The sequence below is a fragment of the Capsicum annuum genome, chromosome 6 (assembly GCF_002878395.1).
Source record: "Capsicum annuum cultivar UCD-10X-F1 chromosome 6, UCD10Xv1.1, whole genome shotgun sequence".
In the NCBI taxonomy this organism is placed as follows: Eukaryota; Viridiplantae; Streptophyta; class Magnoliopsida; order Solanales; family Solanaceae; genus Capsicum; species Capsicum annuum.
In genome coordinates, this window is record NC_061116.1 from 138,225,817 (window position 1) to 138,240,923 (window position 15,107).

General features: G+C 27.7%; 1 long non-coding RNA gene across 1 annotated transcript; it reads right to left on the reverse strand.

Annotated features, from left to right (window-relative positions):
• Nucleotides 1-5,928: 5,928 nt before the first annotated feature.
• On the reverse strand, nucleotides 5,929-7,063 carry LOC107875032. The gene is made up of 3 exons (XR_001675708.2): nucleotides 6,888-7,063; nucleotides 6,645-6,741; nucleotides 5,929-5,977 (listed from the first exon to the last, which is right to left on the reverse strand). It is a non-coding gene; the product is annotated as an uncharacterized LOC107875032 (long non-coding RNA).
• Nucleotides 7,064-15,107: the final 8,044 nt, after the last annotated feature.

Genomic DNA, 15,107 nt, shown 5'->3' on the forward strand with positions numbered 1-15,107 from the left:
ATTGTGACTAGTTATTAAGTATTAATTGTAATTTCAATATAACACATATTTTTAATATTTAAAGGTCAATTTAAAATATGTCAGTGTGATCAATAAAAAATAATTAATTTTATTATTGCAATGTGGATTAGATAATATTTTTTAATAAATATTTTTATAAAAATATTTTGCGTATCTCGCAGGTACCTATACTAGTATGCATTATAAAGTAGAGGACGAAGCACTACAATGAGCAAAGTGGCAGCGTAAAAATTAGTCAAGTGTATAGATTTAGGACAAAGCTAATAATATTGTAATAAGAGTTGAATTAAAAGATTAGAAACATTTGAATTTTAAAATATTGGGCTTTTGAATTTTAAAATATTAGGCTTTTAAATTGAAAACCAATTCTACATATTTTGAGGGATGACTTCTTTTGAGAGTATTCTACATTTTTTATAGTTTTAAATTGAATCAATACAAATATAAATTTTATTTTAATTAGTTTACAGGTAAAGATAATATTTGTTATAAAAAATTTGTTTGAGTTTTGTTATAACATTTTTTATAGTTTTATATTGAAACGATAAAAGGATTAAGATTATTATCAAAGATATAAATTATTTAAATTAGTCTTTATATAAAGATAAAGTTTGCTGAAAATTAGTTTGTTGAATTGATGTTAAATTTCTAAATTTGAATTTCAAATGGAAGTTAGGATTTTTTTTTAGATTTTGCATTGTTAACAAACTACATACTAGATAAAGTTGAATTTGAATTAACTCTTCCTGTATAAATTAAATTTTTGATCAAACTTCTCATTTCATTCTTTAAATTCTTTTGAACTTATTCTTTAACTATTGATCTTGGGTGTATTTATACGCCTAAGCACCATAACTTATCCATGTTTTAGCTAAGTTTAGAGAATAAAATGCCTAGTTTTTTATGTTTTTACTCTACTTCTATGTAATTGAGCTAACCGATATGATTCGCATGATTTCAGGCATTAATGAGGTAGATGAAGACATAATGAGACTATGAAATGCGGATGGCATATGACATAAGAGAGAGTAGCATCCTGGACCAAATGTGGCGCCTAGAAACTATGTCCAAGACTAGTTTATCATTTATAGTTAGTTCAGGGACTTAGAAGGCAATTATGAGAGAAAAAATTATTAAAAGGCTTAATGCTAAACTTTTATTCATGATTGAATTATTTTGTATTAGTTTTTGAAAGGACAGTGGCGTCTTAGCTTGGGGAGAGAGAGAGAAAACGTTTCTTCTCTCTTATTTTCACTATTCGCACACCAAGATCGTCTTCTAGTTTTTGGTATGATGAATATTTCTATTGTGATTTCTATTTTATTCATGATTATCTAAGTTTATTAGTTAGGGTTATGGAAGCCTTGTAGCATACAATCTATTACTTTAGGTTTTGAATTCATTATGCATTGATTTGTTTACATCATACTCTCTTCGCTTATCTTGAATTCTCGTAATTGCAAACATAGAGGATATGCCTTAAAACGCAACTCGTTCGAAAGAAAGGTTGATGTTCGGAAAAGAGAGTAGTGACAAGAAAATAGAATTACCAACCCCTATTTCATATGTTAATGCTTTAGCAGGATTAACTACTTGGAGATTTCGTATTGTTTTTGGTAAACGCTTTTGATTCGAGAGAACTAAAGTGGATTACTCCTTGATGGTTGAGAAACACTAGGATTATGTTACTAAATATAATACGTTTCTCTGTAAGCACGATGTATGTATGAATTCGTAAAGCCCATAGTTAGAAAGTATTGAAAACTACAAGGTGAACATAACCCTAACTTGCTATTTCTCTGAATTTTAATACTACTACACGTATTTCATCTTGTTAAACCGAAATCATTAATTTGTGAATTGAATCAAATCCCCCTATTTATTTTACAAAAATGAAGGATTAAAAGTCAACTAATCTTCAACCTAGTTGGTTTATATATTTGACAATGACCGCTTACTCTCTCGTAAGAGGGGTGTAATTTGAGCGTATCAACTATTCAATCAAATTCACTTATTGCTTATACCATATTCGTGGTTGGCAATATGCTTACATTAATAGATCTGTACACAATTTGTATACTATTTAATGCTTGACAAAAAGGCTATAAATCATGCATAAGAGATTTTTCTATCATGGACAAAAAAGCTATAAATCATGCATAAGAGATTTTTCAAAATAATTATCAAGGTATGTTGTTTATACTTGATTTGACTTATTAATTAATTTTTTATTATTTACAACAAATATTATATTTATCTTTTGTCATAAATGTAACTAAAGGGTCTAAAGTTTTCACTAATAGTAATCTGGCGCATATAGATATCACAAAAATGTGAAATGAATATTTAAAAAATAAACAAATATAATGAAGAATCGAAATATATAAAGAAATCATTTGTTAGCTCCTCCAATAAAAAACAAAACCAATGAAGTTGCTTATGTGAGACACTAAAGAAGATGTATCTCCAATTACATCAACGAAAGTGGTGATAAAATTTACACCACTAAGAAAGAGACATCACTGAGTTTAGCTACGCAATCTGCTCATCCACCCTACTTTCTGCCTAATGATAAATTTTTAAGGCAGAGAATGCTTCTGAAGAAGCATTTTATATTGCTTCCTACCCAAAAATCAGCTCAAAAGTACTAGCGATTTTGATGTCTATTATTGCTTTCTACTCATAGTTATTAGGCTTGTCTGCTTTGTTGTAGTAGAAAAATATCCATTTGAAGCATTCTATATCATATTTCACATATTTACTCTCTTTTAAAAAGATTGTAAAATAAATTTGCAAGCATTTATATTTTCAATTGATTTATTCTTTTCTTAACTTTGATTATATTTTGTAATAACTTTGTATTTTTTGTTATATAGAATTTCATTCATGGACAAAAAGACTTAGATCATATACATGAGATTTCTCTGAATATTGTAAAGATATATTGTTTATGTTTAATTTAATTTTTAATATTTTTTTTATTTGTTACAACTAACATTTTATCTTTTGTTACATATGTAACTAAAGAATATGAAATTTTGACTGATATGATGCATGCAGCGTGAAATGAATATTTAAAAAATGAACAAGTAGAATGGAGAATCAAAATATAGAAAGGAGATTTGTCAGATCATTTGTATGAAAAATAGATTCAAATGATATTTGTAGATGTATAAATATTATTAGATTAGATTTTTTTATTTTAATATATTTCTTTTATGCACAAAGACAACTTTCTGGAGTATTATTTTGTCAAATATCTACTCTCTTTTAGAAAAATTATAAAATAAATTTACAAGCATTTAGATATTTCAATGAATTTATTCTTTCTCGATTTTACTTGATAATGTACATTTATATGTAATTTTTCTAACAAAGTGTATGTCTTTACTCTTTTATCTTGCACCACAAAGTGGTATTTTCTCCTTGAGTAGTTCCTTAGTAGAAAGAAAGAAAATAAAGAATTTAATTAAGAAAAATAATTTTTAAGGTATATTTGAGTGAGCTATAATAATGAACGTAAACCACAGTTTTAAAAAGTAAACTTTTAAAATTTTAGCTTTAAGTATAATTAAACATGACGTATGTAGATTACATATTAAAACTCTTTTTTCATTAGATGAATTCATAATTTTACTTTTTTTTCTTTTGAAATTCATATTCAAGAAATTTACATACACTGTCAAATTCTTTTAATTCTTAATACAAGTTGACAAAATTTTTAAAGAGTAAGAAAAAATATTTTTAAAATAGAATATAGGATAAAATTATAATTTCGATAGAGGTGAAAATATTTAATTTAAATTTTAAACCATAACCACTTCTAACAAAATAGATTATTTTGAAGTCTTCTTCTAATTTATATTCAATTTATTCTGTTATGCGCAACAAAATATATCAATTTTTTTTAGATGAAAGAGAAGAAACTTAAATGTTTGATGTGTAACGCAAAAGAAAATTTCAAAGTCGAATTACATAGTTGGGGAAGAGGGCAGGGGAAGAAATTTGAACTGATTTTGAAAATATAACGAAGTAATTAGATTACATATATATTACTATTTGTAAATCTTAAATAGAAGAGATGTTGGACAATAGAATAAATATTTAAATTGATATGGGGTGGAGATGGAGGCGAGGGTAGGGGTGGGGTAGAATTTTTTTTCATATTTCATAATTGAGATATAATATGATAGTCATTTTTGTAAGGACCTCACTCTGTGAGAATACACTTAGTATATTGTTGTTGAATATTTAAGCTAATATGATTTACCACTCGAAGGAGATATTCGGTATTAAACGATTAGAAATAATACTCAAATATCATCCGCGCATCACGCTAGTACATATACTAGTTTCTATATATTATAAATCAGAGGACGAAGCACCACAATTAGCCACGTGGAGGGTTTTAGGACAAAATTATAAATATTGTAAGAAAATTTTAAATTAATTAAAAATATAAATTTAAATATAAATGGAAGTAATTACCAAGGTGAAGAGTTCAAATTAGTGAGAATCCTAACAGACTCCTATTTTTTCAAAATTTAGCATAAAATTAGCGAAATAGTTGTTCTTTTCCTAATAATATGGTAGCTATCTCTAACCACTTATGAATTCGGTTAATTTTATGGGTTATGTGGTCAAATTTAAATTTTGTGTTAAAGATAAGCTAGTATAGGCACCCGCGCCATACGCGAAATATTTCAAAAAGAATTAATCATTAAAAATATTAATTTATTCTTTGAAATAATAAAATTAATCAATTTTTATTGTATTACATTAGCATATTTAAATTTTTATTACTTATTAAATATAATTTTTAATACGTAATTCAAAAAACTATAAAAATCAGTTAATTTATTGAAAAAAAACACCTCTCCGTCCTCACTATTCTGTAAATCAAATCTATACCAATAACCTAATACTCATGATTGTTCCATAAATATTGAATATTAATTTCATGAAAAAATCGATTTAAAGATAACAAAGCATATAATTATTAAAAAAGAAAAATTATTTTTCATTTTTTTTATTTCATTGTTCACTAGCTAAAAATATTAGATTGTTCAAATTGCCTTTTATTAACTTACCAACTTGCTTAATATACTTATCAAGTGCCCTACTTATTAACATGTTTATATAATAGATATATTTATTTTACTTAATCATTTGTATATTCAATTTTTGTACTTTAATATTATAGTTCACATCACTTTAATTTAAAATTTATGGTTAGTAATCTATTTATTATCTAATTACTTTATTATATTTTTAAAATTAGTTCAAAATCTTTATCTCCCCCCACCCTCACCCCCACCCCACCCCACCCTAGCCCTTGTATATTTAATTGCGAGATGCACGAATAATATTAAAGTATTATTTTGAATCATTTCATATTAGGATATCTTGATCAAGCATGTTAAATAATATATCTTTAACAAAATAAATCAACTATCATATTATTTCTCAATGGAAAGTGCCCCACCCCCATCCCTCCACTAATCAAATCTATATGAGTAAAAAAAATAAAAAAAAAATTAAAAAAGTTTTATGTTTCAGACTTTTCATTATTGTATTGTTCACATTTTAAAGATATGAGGTTGTTTGGTTAATATCCCCTCCACCTCTAATCAAATCTATATGAGTACAAATAATTATGCAATTGTAAAGAAAATTTTCATGTGTCACATTTTTCTTTATTATGTTATTTACAATGTAAAGATATCACATATTTATTATTGATTGTTTTTTATTTTTTTGTTCTATTGTTACCTTAACAGTTCCTTTAAAATTTACAAAGCAACATTAAAAAGAAGAACAATGATATCAAATACATATTTAGAAAATCTTAAGCTTATAAACTATACAAACAAAACTTCTACTTCAGAAATTATTTGTTTTTTTCTTCTCTTCCCTTATCTTCATTATTAGTTGTCTTCATTCTTATTTATCTCTTCTGCAAGTCAACAATAAAATTGTCACTAAAAGACAAGAACAACTCTCAAGAAAAATTCTTTAAAAATTAAATCACAAAAATGTACTAATTTGAAACAGACTCACCTATAAATCTTTTACTTATGAAAGTCCTTGTTGCAATCATTATTGGCCTTAAAAGGGTGTTATCGTTTGTAGTGTGAGACGAAAAGGTACGATAAGAGATTGTGATAACGTCAATGGTTGTAGGTTCTTGTTCCTCGTTGTTAACATTAACCAAGGATGATAAACATGAAATGCCATATGCTTCAATATAGGAGTGACATTTAAAAATAGAATTTTTTAAAATGAAAAATATAAAGAATGCACTAACTAAATTCATCAAGCTAATGATATAGGTGTATATATAAGAGAGACTAAGAAGGTAGAACATTATTCAACTTCAAATATCATATTAATTTATTCAAAGATAATTAATTTATTATTTGTTAAATTATCGGCTTACTTACAGAAAAATTCGTCAAATTACTTGCAAAATTGATCATACAATACTCATTAAATTAACTATAGAACTTTAAAACAACAATATCTTTTCAAAAAGAACAATAATATCAAACACAACTTTGAAAAACATAAGGCATGTGAAATTTTTCTATAATCTAACAGAATACATCATTAAAAATATATACCATCAAAACTTCAAATGACTTTAAAAACTTTCTTCATGACGAAAATATGATTTCAGCATCGCATTCTTCTATCCTTTTTCATTTTTCTCTATCTCTTCTGCAAATGAATAATACCATCAAAATAATCGTTAAAAAATAAAATTAACTCTAAAGAGAAATTCTTTATAAATAATGAAAAAAACTATAAATAAAATCATTTTTCTTTATAAAAAAATAGAAAAAAATAATATGAAATCATTTTACCTATGAATCTTTTACATATTAAAACCATCGTTTCAGTAATCATCTACTTGAAATGTGTTACCATTTCGACTCGAAAATGAAGAGCCAGAGAGTAGACAAAGAAAATAGTAATTATTCAACGAAACCCTTCACTTCTTAGCCAATAAATTTCAGAAGAGCCTGAAATGATGGTTATGTAAACTTAAAATTCTTTCTTTTATGTGTATGTTGGAATACCTCTAGATAATAACCACGTGAGTTAATAGTATATTGTGGGTTAATACTTATCTTTCAATTTTTTTTAGTCTTTTTAGATAATGATGATAATAACAACTACGATATTGTTAGCTTGTGTTGCGATAATGCTTATCTTTTTACTATTTTAAGCTTTCATAATAATAATAATAATAATAATAATAAAATTAAGTTAGTGATAATAGCAGGTAATTTCTAAGTTGTTTAAATTTATTTCGCAATTTAGATGAATAAATAAATTAGCGTTGCTATTTTCAGTTCTAAATTCAAAATATTTATTTAATTAAAATAATTTATCTTTAACACGAAATTTAAATTTGACCACATAACCCATAAAAGCAACCAGATTCTTAAGTGATTAGAGATAGCTATCATTACTACTATATTAGAAATGAACTATAGTATCAACATGCCTGCTGAAGCAGGCTGTTTGTTCCGTGATTTTATTATATCAACTTTAATTAATTATTATATAATTATTATAAGTCATTTATATATTAAAAACTAATACTATTAAATATAAAAATTAAAATAGACATTTATGACATATCTCTTTTAGTTACTTCAATTATAATTTTACTAAATATCATCACTAATTAATCATTATAAGTCATCTAAGTATTCAAAATAATAATATTTAATAAAAAGGTAAATTAGATATAAAATGATAAATTAACTCTTGATGTCTTCAATTAACTTGCCGTACTATATGAGACACACTTAAATTTTTTTCAAATTTTTTTTTATAACTTTGTTATATCATTCTTAACTAAATATCTCCCCAAATTAATTATTATAAGTAATCTAAGTATTAAAAAATTAATAATATTTAATATAAAATTAATATAAATATAAAATGATAAATTAACTCTTGATATTTTAATTGAGCAGGCTGCTTGCTCCGTGATTTTACTATATCACCTCTAATTAATTATTATAAGTCATTTATATATTAAAAAAATATAATCTTTAATACAAAAAGTAAAATTGACATTTATAACATATCTGCTTTAGCAGCTTCGATTATAATTTTACTAAATATCACCACTAATTCATTATTATAAGTCATTTAAGTATTAAAAAATAATAATATTTAATAAAATAAGTAAAATAGATATAAAATGATAAATTAACTCTTAATATTTTAAATTAACTTGACATCCCATATTAGACCCACTTAAATTTTTTTTACATATCACTTTTTATGAAATATCTCCCCAAATTAATTATTATAAGTCATCTAAGTATTAAAAAACTAAAAATATTTAATTAAAAAAAAGTAATATAGACATAAAATGATACATTAGCTCTTTATGTTTTAAATTAACTTGACGTCTTATATGAGGCTCATTTAAATTTTTTTCACAAATATTTTTTATAGTAATTTTGCTATATCACATTTTACTAAATATCTCCCCTAATTAATTTTTATAAGTCATCCAATATTAAAAAATTAATAATATTTAATAAATGAATAATATAGACATAAAATGATAAATTAACTCTTGATATTTTAAATTAACTTGACGTTTTATACGAGGCTCACTTAAATTTGTTTCACAAATAACTACTATATTAGAAATGAGCTATAGTTTCAACATGCCTGCTTCAGCGGGCTGCTTGCTCCGTGATTTTACTTTATCACATTTAATTAATCTTTATATAATAATTATAAGTCATTTATATATTAAAAAAATAATACTATTAAATATAAAAAGTAAAATAGACATTTATGACATATCTCCTTTAGCTGCTTCAATTATAATTTTATTAAATATCAGCACTAATTAATTATTATAAGTCATCTAAGTATTTAAAATAATAATATTTTAATAAAAAGAGTAAAATAGATATAAAATGATAAATTAACTTTTGATGTTTTAAATTAACTTGACGTCTTATATGAAATACACTTAAATTATTTTTAACAAATATTTTTTATAACTTTGTTATATCATTTTTAACTAAATATCTCCCCAAATTAATTATTATAGGTCATCTAAGTAATAAAAAAATTAATAATATTTAATAAAAAATTAATATAAATATAAAATGATAAATTAAGTCTTGATGTTTTAATTGAGCAGGTTGCTTGCTCTGTGATTTTACTATATCACCGCTAATTAAATATTATAATTTATTTATATATTAAAAAATAATAATATTTAATACCAAAAGTAAAATAGACATTTATAACATGTCAACTTTAGTTGCTTCAATTATAATTTTACTAAATATCATCATTAATTAATTTTTATAAGTCATCTAAGTATTAAAAATAATAATATTTAATAAAATAAGTAAAATCGACATAAAATGATAATTTAACTCTTAATGTTTTAAATTAACTTGACGTCCTATATGAGACCCACTTAATTTTTTTTTACATATCACTTTTTATGAAATATCTCCCCAAATTAATTATTATAAGTCATCTAAGTATTAAAAAGGTAATATAGACATAAAATGATAAATTAGCTCTTGATGTTTTAAATTAATTTGACGTCTTATATGAGGCTCATTTAATTTTTTTTCATAAATATTTTTATAGTAATTTTGCTATATCACATTTTACTAAATATCTCCCTTAATTAATTATTATAAGTCATCTAATATTAAAAAATTAATAATGTTTAATAAATGGGTAATATAGTCATAAAATGATAAATTAACTCTTGATGTTTTAAATTAACTTGACGTCTTATATGAGACTCACTTAAATTTGTTTCACAAATATGTTTTATAGTACAACAACAACATACCCTGTGTATTCCCACCTAGTGGGGTCTAGGAGGGTAGATTGTACACAGTCCATACCACTACCTCAGGTGAAAGCATGTTTGCTTCACAAATATAAGTCAGCATATTTATTTCGCTACGTCAATCGTAATTTTACTATATCAAATCTAATTAATAATTATGGCTATCTAAGCGTTGTGCCACTTAAATTGACATTTGTGATTTATTACCTCACTTATAAAGGATGATAAACATATAGCAGATCAAAATGATTATTTGTGTTGTCTGTTTAGATATTTTCTTTTATATTTTTTTATTTTACTTTTCTTTTTAATCTGTTATATATTTGAGAATTATATAAAAGTATTATAAATCATAATAATTAGCAACATAAAATAATTAAAAGGACGTAAAAAATTTAGTTGACTCTCTAAATTTTATTACTGCCACATAAATTGGGATAGAAGAAAAAATACTATAAATCACAATAATTAATAATGTTATATATTTTTTAAAAATATGTAAAAAATTTGGTTAACTCTCAAAATTGTATCAATACCACACAAAATTAGACAGAGTGTAATCTATATTATTTTAAAAATTACGTAAACAGTATGTAAATCACAATAATTAATCTAAAAATACTCTTCACGTTGGGCCCGTGTTGACATGGGCCATATCACACCTAGTTTCTATTATATAGAAGGACCGATTTCGACATGTGTGCATACATGTCAAAAAATTTTATACTAAGGGGTATTTTGGTCATTTCAGCACTATAAAATATAAAGAAATTGAGATACATTTCAGCCCATTACATACGTGGCTTCATCTTGTAACCTGTTAAGTATATGTCATTATATAAATCTCTAGAGAGAAAAGTATCTCGTAGTATCTCTCTCTCTGTTTTCCTCTATCTCCTCTCTGTCCAAATCAAACAAAAGGAGCAAGAAAAAGTTTTGCTTTTTCTTTTTTCTGAGTTTATTGTTGTTGAATCAGGTACAATTTTCTGATTTCTAATGGAAGAAAAAAAGATTTAATTTGATACATTAATTAAATTGCTTACTTGGGGTTTTGTTTGGGATTTTCTGATTCTAACGGAAGAACAAGACCCATATGTTTGAAATGTCAAATTGGATTTTGGTCGGCTACTTTCAAGGAATCCTTCTCTGCCTTTTCATTATTTATATATACAAAATTTTGTTCTCTCTTGTGTAATATTTTTTGGTGATATCTAGATCACTTTCTTTAAATGGAGTTTTATTTCCGAAAATCTTAACTCAGCTTCAAGTTTTCTTCACTGTCAAGCAAATCTTAACAACGGAGATTTTTGCTTTGTTGAAGCTTTGCATCTATAAAATTTATTTTACTTTATATTTTCATTTATGAATTTGAGAATTTTGCCTAAGATTTAGGCTTTACATCGGGGTTCTAAGGGTGAATTCTGTTTTTTATTTTGCATATGTGAGCAAACAATCAAAAGATTTCCTAAAAATAGGGGCTTTATGGCATTCAAGCGAAAGAGTATGGGAAGGAGAACATATAAGAAACTATTGTGATATGCAAACAACTTCCATCGAAAGGTAAGGAATAAAATTTTACTTTCTGAGAAAATTATAACCTCTTACACATGTTTGATGACTTCATAACATCTTACATGTGTTTGATGACTTTTTGTGTTTGTGTGTTTTATTTATGGGATTATCAAAAGTTATTGATAGTTTCACATACTGAATTTTCTGATAGTTGTGACATGGGCTAGTGAAAAAGTTACTTAAACTTTAGTATTCTCCCAAAGTTTGTGATGATTCACAAATAACCATTTTTCAACCCCTATAATTGAAATAATTATTAGCATAGAATTTCTAATTCTATGAGTGAAAACACAACATTGTCATGCTGTCTCATCCCATGACAATAGATACTTTTCAAAAATATATGACAAAGAAGTGATCAGTAAATACTATTTTTATGTCCTAACTGTACTAATCGAGGACCAAATTTGAACATGAAACCAGGCAAAAAAATAATTGGGCTCTTAGAATTTAAATTGGTTTCAATTTGGTTATATCTCTCAACTCTCCATAGCAAAATATGGGCAAAGATGTAAAGATACGCAATGACATTGGGCCCGAACGATTAATTAATGAATGAATTACAAAAGAAAAGATACATTGGGAGTGCAAATTGAGACGAACCAAAATATATTCAAACAAAAGATATTGTTCTTCATCAATATTATTTCACCAAGCATTATACAAATTAAATCGATACAAAAAGTAAACTCCTAAACTTTAAAAGAACCAATTTATATTAGTTACACTCAAAAACATAAATCGAATAAATCTCTAATAAATATATGTTAAGGGCGTGAAAATGTCCCCTTTACATCTTCTTGCAAAATCTGCAAATCAAGATTTTCCCAAGTTCACTATATGCTTCCATAAAAGTTGCTTATATTGTTTATTCACCAATAACACATCCCTTGAAAGCAGATTATATAGCTTCCTATTTGATATAATCCTAGTTAACATGAATGGATAATAATCTTGGACTTCTATTAAATATAGGATTTTATCTTTTCTGAAGTAGTCAGTCTCTTCAAGCTCGGTGCATTTAGAAAGTAGGACCAGTGTATGTTTCAACATTCCAGCCTCTGCAAATAGTATTAGTTGCTGTCATAGCTTTTGTAATTCCTGGTGGTCAGTTTACTCTGGAGGCTAAGTCAAGAAATCTGGAAAAATTCCTACACCTGCACTAAATTTTTACCTACTATACGTGAAATTTTCCCGCCTGTTTACAATATGTAGTTCTAAATCTCAAGCTTTGCAAACTTTAGAAAATGGAAATGATTCTTGGAGTCTCCTGACTTCTTTAATTGCAGGCTATTTGGAGAATTTTTTATTGTGGTTGGACTAGCACGTTGATAAACATTACATAGTTCTGTATTTTCTATTCATAGTTATTATTTTGAGGATCCATCCCCTCCAACTCATTCTTTTTTTTTCATTTTAAGTTCCACGATTGTCTTATTTTGTAGTGAGTTTATTCTACAAGTTCTCTTTCTTGATTAAACTTTGTTTCTAATCATAATTGGATATTATTATTCTTTCATCTAAATTAGCTGGGGATAAGGAATCTTAAGTGGTTCTTATCGAAGGAGCTCTCCAACGGGCTCTACCTACCTTTTTCTCGGAGCACTGTCTGATGATAAAATTATATGTTATGATTAAGATATTCGGAATGCATGCCAATATAGATAACTCTTTTAAGTGTTTGTAGGGCCTACATTATAGAGACGACACAGTGAAGATCTATGAAAATGAGTTTATAGGGTGGTTAAGATGTGAGGAATCAGATGATGCAATATGGGAATATGTAAATTCTGGAGCCTGGAAGAGTTGTGGAAAGTTTCCCATGGTGTTGGTGAGGGATATCCGAAATTTGCTAGAGGAATTTGAGAAAGTTGCTGCTCGCGGAGAAAATGGAAGCAAGAATTAGGGTATTTGACATAGAGCTAAAGTTTTCTAGATACTGTGATTTTGATCTTCCTCTTCTTAGGTGTCCGTCATACTTAAAGGCCGTAAGGGATCGAAAAAGAGAGGTAAATTTACAAGTCTAAGAGAAGAACTTCATACTTCGATTGCTGGGACACAAATAGGCAGGATAGATATCTATGCAACGCTGAAACAAAATAGAAAACTATGTTCTTGGTACAAATGTAAAAAGTTCATTGCACATCAAACATGATCATTCGCGAAAAGGTTCGTGTAAGTTCATTAATTTTAACAGAGATGAAAAAAAACATTTCGTTTAATCGAGTTACTATGTTTCGTTGATTGGTCATTGTCATTTGATTAAATTCACATAAAGTTGTTAGTCTATAATTGGCTAAATAGGACTATGACTAACAACAATATAATGTTTAGTACAAGTTCAGAAATAAAGATTTTTGGCCTAATGTTTTCTTTTTCCTTTTTCTAGAAAACATTTGTTCCACATTATTTCCATATCGTGTCTCTCTATTTCTCCATGGTTAGTATCTTCTTCTTTGATTTTTCTACTTTTAAGTTTGTGTCAACTGTAAAACTCTTATGTTTGTGTCATCGAAATTATGCGGCAAATTTTGGGCTATTCATTGTTTCAAAACCAACACAATCATCTTATGAACAATACTTTAAACACAATGCTTTTAATAAATTAAAAACGAGGGAAGAGTAACATGCCTTAAACACCAAGAAATTTGGAAAGAAATTGACCCTTGAGCCCTCCGATGGCCAAACTCGGTAAAACCTTAGCTTAACTTTCTTGATGGATTTTAGAGAGCATTTAGAGTGTTTGAGAAGTTACTTTGATTACTTTCTAAGTGCTAATGACACCCTAAAGAGATTATAAGTCAACAACAACAACAAACCCAGTGTATTCCCACCTAGTGGGGTCTGGGGGGGGGGGGTAGGATGTACGCAGTCCATACCTCTACCTCTGAAGAAGTAGAAAGGCTGTTTCCGATAGACCCCCGGCTCAAGACACGCGGTACCACACAAACACATAGTAAAGCACAGCACAAGGTTACAAGATTACATAACATAAATACGGCACCCATAAGTAATCTAAAACAAAGGAAAACACACAGATCCATAATAAAACATGGGACGCGGGCTCCTAACATGCATAAACCCCCACCAAGTAGTTCCCTACACTAGCGACTCAGGCTGGCCCTAGTCCTCTGCCCTGATTCGCGTCCTCCAGACCTTCCTATCTAGGGTCATGTCCTCGGTGAGATGTAACTGCTCCATGTCTCGCCTAATCACCTCACCCCAGTACTTCTTCGGCCTACCCCTACCCCGCTTAAACCCATCCAACGCTAGCCTCTCACACCTACGGACCGGGGCATCCATGCCCCTCCTCTTCACGTGTCCGAACCATCTCAATCGGGCTTCCCGCATCTTGCACTCCACTGGTGTCACACCAACCTTCTCCCGGATGTTCTCATTCCGAACTCTATCCCCTCTAGTCAGCCCACACATCCAGCGCAACATCCGCATTTCTGCCACCCTCATCTTTTGGATGTGGGAGTTCTTCACTGGCCAACACTCCGCTCCATACAACATGGCCGGACGGACTACCGCCCTGTAGAATTTTCCTTTAAGCTTAGGCGGCACCTTCTTATCACACAGCACCCCCGACGCGAGCTTCCACTTCATCCATCCCGCCCCAATACGGTGCGAGACATCCTCATCAATCTCA